The 12,335-nt window shown below is 38.1% G+C and overlaps 1 protein-coding gene across 4 annotated transcripts in view; it reads right to left on the bottom strand.

The window, feature by feature from the left end:
- Positions 1-12,335, bottom strand: part of arvcfb (ARVCF delta catenin family member b) — a gene marked incomplete at its 5' end in the record, with an annotated part of 157,619 nt that overhangs the window by 143,721 nt on the left and 1,563 nt on the right. The window lies entirely within an intron of this gene.

Genomic DNA, 12,335 nt, shown 5'->3' with positions numbered 1-12,335 from the left:
AAATTAAATTAAAAAAGTGATTCTGTCAAAATATTTATGGGCCTAACTGTATGTCTGAGTTTGTTCAACAATTTTAACTTTAAGGGACCGTTTACACGAGACTGTTTTCAAGTGAAAGCGCAAACAATTCTGTGATTTGTCCGTTTATACGGAAACTGCGTTTTAGGGGACTGATAACCCAAACTGCCCATCGAAAGTGCAAGTATTTGAAAACCACGGCGTTCTTATTTCCGTGTAAACCCTGAAGTACGCAAGAATGAGAAAACGTCATCTTGCTCATGCTTATTAGGTGTGGGGGTGTGGTATGCATGTGTACACCCAAACACAACGAAGAAGAAGAAACAAATACAACAATCGCAATTACATGGGTTTTTTTGTGCTGCACAATAGTTTGTTAACGCTTCTCGACCAAAGTGTAGATTTATTACACCAGTGCTATACCACCAGCGGAGACAAATTATTTATCTACAGCAAAACCTTAACACACATTCACGGCGACGAAGGGTTTTTAAACGGCGCTTTTGGATCAGACCCGGGAGGACGAGTAGTTGGCGGGACAACTTTGTCGATGGGGTTGTTGACGAGGTTTAATGGAAGGAAAACTTTCGAAAGTCCAAACTTTTCGCCATTTTGTTTTTTTGATTGTACATGTACGCACGCTTCTCTTCGCTATGAATGAGGAGAAATGCAGCGCTCAGTTTATTGGAAGGCTAAAGAGACCATACAATACAGTCAATCAATCATCAGGGACTCTGGTATTTTTACCAAATACTGGCGTGGCATGCGTAATACAGCTTTTGTCATTTTTACGGATCTTTGTAAACGCAGATTGTTTTGATAACGTTGTCGTGTGTACGTGAAACTTTTCAAAAACTCTAAATAAACCTTTCAGTTTTTCATCATGTAAACGTGGCCTAAAGCTCCAGTGTGTGAAATCTAGCAGCATCTGGTGAGATTGCAAATCGCAACCAAAAGCTCACTTCACCCCTCCCTTTCGAAGCACTACGATGGCTGACACAGAACTAAGATGTAGCCATGTTTTCGCTTTTTTGCCGAAGGAAATAACGTATTTACGAAACACGCTCCGTTGAGTAGTTTAGGGCTTCTGTAGAAACATCTTGGTGAATTCCATGCAAGGGGACCCACGGATTATAGAGATAGAAATAGCTCATTCTAAGGTAATAAAAACAAAACGCTACATTATGTAAGGTCTTTATACACCTCTGAAGGCTAGTTATATATTATATTGCATTTCTGTCAATAGATCCTCCAAAAAATTACATACTAGACTTTTTTATTGTCTGTCATCTTGACGGACAGGCTCTTAAAAAATCTGTCATAATCTATTATTAATTAATCTATTATGTGCAAGGTGGTGTTACGTGCTAATTAGCATGTTCGTGTTTACCCTCCAACTTACTATATTTAGGGCTGCAACGATTTGTAACAATAAATTAGTCGACAAATATTTTGAATTACTGAAACTGTAATTTTGACCTTCAACCGTTTGGAGTCCATTGAAGTCCACTATATTTAGAATAATCCTGGAATGTTTTCATCAAAAACCTTAATTACTTTTAGACTAAAGAAAAAAATACATATACATCTTGGATGACAACAGGGGTGAGCAAAATATTCATGAAAATGTATGTTGAAAAAGTGAACAATTCCATTCAATACTATATAGAATGTTGAGACAACGCTTCTGAACTCTTTTTGTGAATTAAGGTGGCAACAACAAAAGAAAGCATGCCTTGCATATTTTCAGATATGTTTGGAAAGCAAATGGCAATTACATAGCAGGGTGTCACACTGGGTTTCCTAACATGAGCTGACTGGGTCACTTTTTCTTACAGCACTCACAAAGCCTTTTACGGTGAATGGCATCATCAACACTAAATACCTCTCTAACTGAAGCATGCAGAGATTTTATTTCTAAATACAAACTGTAATAGACATGTAAGTGGATATTTTAAGTTTACAAGAGTGCATATAAACAACTTTATTTAATAATGTAAAATACAGTTCTGTGCATGTTAACACAGCACCCGTTCATTCCGTCTCTCATACTTCTCCAACTCTGGTGCTTTACTATTTTTGTCCGTCAATCGATCTTTCAAGGGTTTTGTTTGGTATTTTTTCTTTTTTCTCCCTCTCTGACTGTTCCTTTTCTCTATTCTCTTGACTGTCTTGCCATCCCACCTCCCCTCTACTCAAGCGTCATGAGGTTAAATTAGAACGTTTCTGATCAGCAAAGCTTTTTTCAATAATGTCAGCGGACTGGCTTTTACATAAATTCTAAGAGAAAAATTTAAATAACCACAAATTAAATAGATTTGGCTGCAATTATATGTCAATTTCAAACCTCTATATTTGGACACTAAACACAACTGTCTTTTTTTTCCAACGTCAACGTCATACATGGTCATGACAGGTAAAAAAGTGTAAACCACAATACCATGAAATAATATCTAGCTCACTTTTTTCTTCCACAAGATAGCACACAGGTTTGTTAAAAGTAGTAATGTGAAACAAAGAAATAATGTCAAATGAGTTTTCATTTTTGGATGAATAATTGCTTTAAAGGTCCAACATGATAAACATTGAGCTAGCAAGAAGCCACTTTACATTTTAAACCCATTTTATAATCCTGCACCTGTTCAGTATCTAAATCTATAGAAATAATGTAAATCCAGATCAACACAGTATTCAGAATTATGCTAGAATCCTTCATAATAATAATAAGTGACACATTTGCATGACTGTAAAATTAGTTTACACCATGTGCCATGTCCTAGATGCGTCCTGTATGCAGTAAGTACCCCTGTCCTCTGAATTAGGATTCATGGTTTGAATCTCTGCACACATTATCATATTCCAATTCCTCCATTCTAATTTACCGTGCCTCTGTAAAAGCCACAATTCATTTCATCACCAGCGATGAAGTAACAGACTCGGTTGGTTTGGCTGAAAAGGAGGAAACGGAATAAATGTAGATGAACCAGAAAGGATATGGCTGAAAGATCCGACAATAGGAACCGAATCAGGCTGACAGAAGCTTAAACAGTCTCACAGCCCCACAAAGCGGGAGTCATATTCTTTGGCATTGTGACGGATGAGGTCTCTAATTCTAACTCGCCCTCCCTCTCCATAGCTCTATCTTTCAATGTCTCTCTCTCTTTTTTTTCAACTCAATCCTTCCAGGTTTACATTAGATCTGTTCCAAAACCAAGCGAGCTGCCTACTTAAGTAGCTGTCTTTAAGGAACCTTATGAGTGACTGATCTGGATTTGCTCTACAAAGGCAGCAATAGAGAATTGCAATTTATTTCAATACAGGTTATGCAAGAGAAGCAAAAGGCATTTAGATATATTTTTTTAGTTTTTAAGTGTTTTTAGATGATACATGTTTTTGCACTCCATCACAGATGCGACAGACCAGGTCCACTTGCATTCAACTCCAGCTGGTCTGGGGTTCTTCGGACCCCCTCCTCGCATGCGCTGGACCGGGCTTTAGTGTCTGCCAGGGAGACGGTACACGCATAAAGAAAACACTGATAGGAAGGCTGGCAGTTCATCCTGCCACATTCAGCCTTTGACAGAGGCTTCCTTTTATTTCCTGCCCAGTCTTAAGCGCTCGCAGAAAAAACATTTATCTGACAGCTCCTTTATGAGGCTATTCATGCAAACCTGCATGAAGCTCAGCAATCCTGTCTCCTCCTAAAAGACTTCAATGACCAGCAAGAGCTCTTCATGTCCCCGATGAACAATGGGATACCACAGAAGAGCAGGAAGATGGTAAACATCCTCTCATGTTTCTTCGGTTTAAATAAGGCAGGCGACGTTTAAACTTCGCATTGCATTTTTAAAGCGCAAATTATATAGGTTGTATAGGTTGAGGAGCACAGCTTAATTTCCTGTGTTAACACGCGAATACATGTTTTTCTGTGTCTTTGGTGCGTTATAAGTTGCCCATGCATGTATTAGACACGTAAAATTGCAAAAATTCAAGTATCGGAACAAAAGAGGCATTCTATCTAAAGGCGAATGCTCACCCAGACATGCCTAAAACGCCTCGTGTAACCACACCCCCACAAATCTACGTCAGTTCGTGGTATGATTTGACTAAGACCGCCCAAATGTATACGCAAGTAAGGTGGGCGTACCTGTCAGTACAATTGCATTGGAATGTGATGTTCCAAACATGGTTAGAGATTTACAGTTCCATCAGACACTTGCAGTATTCGACCAATCACTACACACTGGTTAACTGGCCAATCATAGCATACCACGCTTTTCAGAGCATTGAGCTTTGTAAAAAATCTGTGCGTTTCAGAAAGGAGATACAAACATGGACGGTATGTGGAAAATACAGCGTTTTTTAACCGTAAATCATGCATACACATTGCATTACACATTATACAAATGATAATAATTGTTTTAGCTGTGTCATATGACTCATTTAACAAATTTGATTGCAAAAGAAACTTTGTGTGGTACAGTACATATAAGGAGCTTGGAGCCTTAAAAAAAGACAACAGGCTTGAGAAATCTCGCATACAGTATGTCTCCACTAGAGTTTCAGACCTTAAGGTGAAGGTTTACTTAGTAATATAGTCAGACTGAGCTCAGATTTGCCAAGTCAGCGATCTAGTCAATAATAAAGATTAATATTAACTTAATCTTTCAAAGTTCAATATGAACTTTTCAATATGATTTACACAAAGCTGTATCTTTAATCTACAATCATTTTTATTAGCTCCAATCCTCCTAATGTAATTCACTTGTCTGATTGTACCTTGTCTCCGAAAAAAATGTATGATCAACATCTGAGACAAGCTGATACTAATAGAAGCGGATATAAAGAGCACAACTCCATATCACCAGAACAATGAAAGAGCAATCTCTGAGCATGAGATTTTCCTCTGGGTTTACGGACACTCGTAACTTAAATGTGTATCTGCTAAAATAAAAATGGCTACACACACATTCAGACACACACACCCAAAGATTCACCACAACCTTGCCATTCAACTAGGCTCATCAACCATTACACCGTCCAGCACAGCCAGAAACCTGGGGGTGGTAATCGATGATCGGCTTAACCTCACAAGTCATGTTGCCAGCACCACCCGGACCTGTAGATTCATCCTCTACAACATTAGGAAAATTAGACCTTTCCTATCGGAGCACTCTACGCAAGTCCTAGTCCAGGCTCTTGTCCTGTCCAAACTGGATTATTGCAATGCGCTTCTGGCTGGACTTCCTGCTTGCACAATCAAACTTCTCCAGATGATCCAGAATGCGGCGGCAAGAGTGGTCTTCAATGAACCGAAGAGAGCGCATGTAACTCCGCTCTTCATCAGGTTACACTGGCTCCCTGTTGCCGCCCGCATAAAGTTCAAAGCTATGCTCCTGGCCTACAAGACCAACACCGGGTCTGCACCATCGTATCTCCACTCGCTAATGCAGATCTATGTTCCTGCCAGATCACTGCGGTCTGCAAAGGAACAACGACTAGTGGTACCATCCCAAAAAGGAAAAAAGTCACTCTCCCGTACCTTCCCTGGATCTGTTCCACATTGGTGGAACGATCTACCAGCTGCTACAAGATCAGCAGACTCGGTTGCCATCTTTAAAAAACGCATCTCTTCCGTCAACACGTCGCTGATTGATTTTTCCTAATTCTCTTCCCTTTCCTTCTTTAAAAAAAAAACACTTACTAACCTCACTATTCTTAGCTTTGTATACTGTGCTAGGCTTTAATGGACTAGTTTGGTGCACTTATGTATTTTGTTGCCTATGTTGTTATAATTGCTTCCAATGTTTCCTCATGTGTAAGTCGCTTTGGATAAAAGCGTCTGCTAAATGACTAAATGTAAATGTATTACAACAAAAGCAAATAGCTTTAACTGCACTTTCAGTTGGCAAGAGCAAAACACTAAGGAACCATATAGAGAATCCAGCTTTGAAGCACAGACATTTATTTTCAGAGGTCACAAGAAATCTAACTTTTCTTGATCTTCTCAAATGAGAAATCAATGCACTACGAAAACACACTGCAGCTTTCAGATTTCAAAACTTTCGGCACAAATTTTTTTTTAAATGGACGTACAATGAGATTTTATATCAAAATGATGTCTCCTAATGCAATATAAAGTATGCACAAAAAAATATTAACTCTATCGAATTGGAGAGCGGCCAAAACAAATGCATCACATGACAAAAAAATACGTCATTGTTTTTAAAAGCCTCGTCCACACTACAACACGAAAACCGCGTTTTCAAATGTATCCACTTTGGCAAGCGTTTTCAAAAAGCTCAATTTTCACTGAGAAAAATGACCATGTGTGGACAGAAGCCGAATAGTGTTGTTGACAGGGTTTTAAGAGTCATGTTGAAATCGTCATCATGGCCGTAAGACCTTTCAGTATAACTAGACTATGCCGAAAAACTAAATGATATAAAAGACCCCTTTAAGGCTTCTGGTATTCAAAACGCAAAAAGGTAAATCTGCTGTGGCTGTGTTGAGTTTGATAAGTGAGGTAAAGTGCTGTCTGGGCATTGTTAATTAAAAAACTTTTCCAAAGTCATTTCTCACAACATAATTGCTTTCAGAACTCAAGGAGGTAGAGAAATATAAATAACAAAACTGGAAAAACAGTACGTTTGTGAATAATTATTGGCCAGCGGGTATTCCAGAAAGCAGGGTTAATTTAACGTCCGCTAAACCCTGAACTCTGGGTTGGTTAACCCAAACCTTGCTTATGCAGCGAGGTATGTCGGTTCCTGAACACGTTTGATGAGTATATTTAAATCAACCTCACGAAAGATAGTTAACGTGCATTCACCGGAACAACATGAAGACATTGTCAATGGTTCACAGATTTCACGAGTCACCATGGAAACAGCTGGGAGATTTTGACAGTAAAACAACATTATAAATCAATGAGTTTTTCACTTATATCCTTACATAAAATTATATGATTCATTTATGTGTATAAAACTGTAAAGAAATTTTGTATGAAAACACTTAGAAGCCTTTTGATGTAATTTATTATGCATCTGAATTACAGTAATAAAGGGAAATTAAATCTGTAAACCCTATGCCATAGTAGTTGATAACCTATAATTAAACTTATCCTGGGAATCAGGCCTGCCAGACTGGGAATCGAACGTGCAACCATTAGGCTATAAATCTCTCTGACCATTACACCACAACTGCCCTGAGATGCATCAACTATTACCTGGTTAGTGGGGAAGAGTAATGAGATACAAATGCTTAATAAACTGTTCTGAAGTGACAAGAATTGTAAGGTCTGTATACTATTTATACATCTAATTATAAATGGAGATTTAATAATAAACCTAAAAGTATCTACAGTATTCAATGCAAACACATAAAACCTTACATTTATTAAGAACAGCTCACGTTGTTTTATCTAAAGATTATTTTATTTAAAATAGCTACAAATCATAAAATTAGCATAAAATCAGTTGACTGCTCAATTGCAATGTGTGTGACTGGAAATGTAATCACCGTAATATTGTAAAATTATAAGATCTTATACGTAACCTGTGCTTCCACGCCCCCTAGATGCTCACCAAAAGCTCACACATGCACAGACAACCTATGAAGCTTATTAGCGTTTCCTTAAAATTAACTAACCCTGGAAACTGCTCCGGAGCAGTTGATCTTCAGAGAGCGAGTTGCTATGGTTACTTATATACCCAGAAAGTGACCACTGTTTTTGGAACAGAAAGTTGAGATAATCAGTTAACCTACCCTTAAATTTACCCGGGTATGTCATTTAACCAGCTTTCTGGAATACCCTCAGATCTAGAAAGACAACAAGCGGTATAAAATCTGATGAATTGATGAGACATTCTGAGAGTAGGTTTACTCGACCTATGTCTGCTCTAAGATGTGTTTCAGAGGGGAAAGAAGGGCATCACTGGGGCTCTGTGTGCTTCAACAGAGCAGTCTGAGTCATTAGGACATCCCAAAGGCCTTCCAGCATACTAATATCTCAGACAGATGAGACATCAAGTTTTGGAAAGTTCAAACAGAGGTAAACTATAAACTGTGGACCAAATGATCATTCCATAACTCAGAATCCTGAAAAATAAACATTTGACATAAACATCAGTTTTGTGCCAGAGCTGATAAACTGGTGGTTTTAAAATGATTCAAAATTTGCTGATACATATTGGTGGCTGACGCATGAGTGCAACTATGCTTTGCACCAAAAAGCACAGCCAGGCAAAGCATCATCTATTTCATTTCTGTCCCGTCTACCAACACACAGAGCAGCGTTTAGCCTTCCTGAACACTCCAGTGCTTACAATTAAGCAGCTCTTATCCCTGGATATAATCGAGCCAGGGTTAATCCACCCACACCATGACAACCATCGCAGTACAAGTCCCACCCGCATGCTTGGATAGTTTCATCATTGGAAGAGGGTCAAGAATGACAGGAAGGATCTTCTTTGCCAACCAGGAGACACAGCAGGTGACTGGAACTTGGACTGGGAAATGTGAGCTGTGCTGGGATATGGCTGGAAATTTCCACAAGATCACATATTCATTAATCAAGCCCGTGCCCTGAAACAGTGAGGAGAAAAAAGGATTTGGAAAAGAGGATTAGTTGGGTGCAGCCCAAACACAGGAGTTAAAATGTGATCCAATCTCATTCATACTAGAATGTGAAGATAGACAGAAGACGTTTTAAAACAGCATGGCCTTCATAATAGCATTCTTAAGAATCTCATTATCGCAATATCACATCCGAAATGACTCCAAATAAATCCTTAAACTTCAGTTAAAACCTCAATACACCCACCACCATTGTTCCTAGTTCGAGAAGGTTATCCAAAGACAACAAGCAGAAGCTCACTGGCGTTCAGTAGTAATAATCAAAAGCACCAACTACAAACAGCTTCAAATCTTTTAACAGATAAAAAGAGAGCTGTTTCCACTTGCTTAGACTGAAGAAACAATGTATCAACACAAAGATGAACAGCTTAACCTCCAGCAAACATGTCAACATCCCAAAGATGAAAGATTCTAAAGGACTGTATTTCTGTTTTACAAAGGTAAATAATAACACAGTTCCTCAGTCAGGTTAACACACGCAATTCATTACTTCTGTTTTTTTACTTTAGGTGAATTCTCAGAGCCTGAAAATATATTTTCTAAGCAATGTCCTATTAGCTGTGGACGCAAATAAACAGATCGCTTTGAACATTTTAAATGTATAATTGTATATATTATTAACCAAAACTAAAAATGTTCATAGTAATTGACCTTTTGTAGTTTTCAGAGCTGTAAAACAAGCCAACTTGCACCTCTCATCATCCCAAAATCTTAAAGTACCACTGCATTTGATAATTTTATCACTTAAGACTCATCTTCAAGCATTAAATAGTATATGTAAAAGTTTTTCGTGTGATGATCATTTCTTCATGCCTTAAACTGACTTGATCGTAACCCTAAAACCTTGCTTCATTTAGAATACAGGGATTCAAGAATATGCAAATTACTCCCACCTTTATTCAATCGCATGAGCCCGGATTATATAGATGCTTCATTCGACGTGTGTGAGCAGCTCATGCTCATGTTTTATAAGCAGAGCTGAAAAACCAGCGATCATTTCAGTGCCAAGTCTATGCGGCATCCTTACACGTCTATGGGTCAAATGTGTTAACGTGATTGGTTAGCGGCTTATGACAACTGTCTTGGGTAAACTGCAGTTTTTTGGAGAAAATACTTGACAATCGTCTAAAATTATTTATATTTTCCACATGGTTGAAGCATTCAAAACACAACCTAGACATACGTGTAAACAACATTAGAAACTTGATTTTCACCAAAGGGGAAAATCTTATTTGTTCATATCAAAGGCCCATAATTCTAATCCCTGCATACACTCTGCATACTAAATGTGCTTTCCTCAAGCGGACTAACTGTAAAAACATAATTTATGAGTTAATAAATCTGGATTAAAGACATTTAGAACATGTTAGGTTTCTGATCAGCAATACCACAGAACAACGCTATTTTGCGGGAAGGATTATTCAGAGCAGGTGCCGCAAACTGTGCCAAGGAGAGTCAGTATCACCCGGTCGTGGATTTTTGTAGCATACCAAATGGCCTGGGACAGGATGGCAAGCGGCGCCATCAAACAGGTGTGTGGTCATAAAGACTCATTCACACTCACAGAGAAACCTCCCGTGATCATTTCTTTTAAAGCTGGTCAAATAAAATGACAAAAAATCCATTGTTTTTAATTGGGCATCATGATGAGTATGTTAACCTGAGGTCATTTTTTAACATCAACATTAAAGGGACAGTTCAGCCAAAAATTACAATTCTGTCATGGTTTACTCACACTCTTGTCATTTCAAACCTATATGACTTTCTTTCTTCTGCAGAACACAAAATAAGGTATTTTAAAGAATGTTGGTCGTTGTTGGGTTACCAACATTCTACAAAATATCTTATTTGTGTACTGAAGAAGAAAGAAAGTCTTACAGGTTTGAAACGACATGAGGTTGAGTAAATGATGAAATAATTCTCATTTTCATCCCTTTAAGATCAACTAAGGCTTCTTTTTACAAATAACTAACTGAATTTAATGTGACTGCAAACCAAAGCTATTAACGTATGGGTTTAACCATGGCAATCTCACTGTCATTTTTAAGTAGTTAGGACATTTTATTACAATGTGCTTTCAACACGAGTGAGGTTAGGTTTAAGGGTGGGGTTAGGGGAGGGACGATTTCAGTATGGTAAAATAAATTGCTTATATAATCAGGACACTTCATTAACATATGAAATAAGCTCCAGACAAAACTTCGGGGCTTACATTCCTCTGCTATTGTTCCAGAGCGAAGCCAAGACAAAGATGCAGAGAAGGAAAGAAAAGCTTTCGAGACTACCAGTCAAAGTGAACCTCTGAAACATTGCTTCACAATCATTTCCATATTTTAAGACCGATCCGTATATGAAATGTTTATCAAACAGCACACTTTATTAAGGAAACCTTGACACAAACATTCACATCCGGCAATTCAGCAGACAACTGATCACCCGCAGGCTGAATTATAGATAGGTGAAGATTTAAATATTGTTTAAACTGAACAATGAAGGTGTCTGAAACATAATCCACTGAACCATAAGCATTCTCCCAATAAATGGCTTGATGCTTAAAGCATCTCTGAAGCTCAAGCAATTTGCTCTCTGTACAGGAGCCCTTTTGAAGACTCAAGCTCAGGCTCTGTCAGATCTCATCTATGTGCTAAAACGTCAGTGTCATGAAGCTGTAAAATGCTGAAGGAAGAGCAATGAAACTATGAAAAGCACATTCTCTTTGTTGGCCTGCTCATATATCTATGTAAATGCAGCACCTGATGAAATAAGCATCACGGCATCTATCCTTGAACCACATCGAAACAAAAGTTTCAGAAAACAATATGACTTTAATAAACTATGACAAAGGGTATCTCTATGCATGAAGTTTAAATCCTCCATATTTCAGCATTCCTCAAGCAAAGCTGCTCAATGTGCCATGAATGACAGCGCTGTCTGACTTAACAAGCGCACCGTCTCAACCAGGATGAGAACAATTCAGCTCAGACTGACGAGAAAATTATGTCAACATGTTATGATGACTTTGGACATTTTCAAGTGTTCTCTAGTCACACTAATGAACCGTAAAGGATCCTAGATTGAAAGCAGGTTTACATGTGCACTTGAAAGTCAAGCTGAGCATTAGCCTAACCTAACATGCACCCACTGAAATGTCACCTCATGAAAGGAGCTGCACAGCTCATTTCAAGCTTAACTAAAGGATTAAGGGGAAAAGAGGTAAATCAATGACCCAGGGGTTATGTTTACATTTATGCATTTGACAGACGCTTTTATCCACAGTGACTTATTGCATTATACCATACATTTGTTTCTAAGTATGTGCGATCCCTGGGATCAAATCCATGACCATTGCTAGAGCCATACTCTAACCACTGTTTAAGTTGTCTTGTTTAATATCAAGTATATCTTGCATTATGAACATATATGAGTTAATGAACATATCTAAAAGCGTTATTCACAAATACTCACATTTTTGTGTTTTATAAGATGAAGCATGAAAGGTAGCCTACTGTATAACTTAATCAGCACAATATAGTGGAAATGCATGTATATCACATCAAAAAGCCCTGAGCCGGAAAAATAGCTAATGAAGCAACAAAGTTCAGAATTATTGCATGTTAGTAGCTTATTAGGTAAAACATCTGCTTGTGTAGGACTTTTGTAAAAACAACATCATAAATTGA

This window comes from Barbatula barbatula (genome assembly GCF_947034865.1).
Source record: "Barbatula barbatula genome assembly, chromosome: 2".
Taxonomy (NCBI): domain Eukaryota; kingdom Metazoa; phylum Chordata; class Actinopteri; order Cypriniformes; family Nemacheilidae; genus Barbatula; species Barbatula barbatula.
The sequence above is the reverse complement of the archived record's forward strand: the minus strand, read 5'-3'. Positions and strand labels throughout refer to the sequence as shown.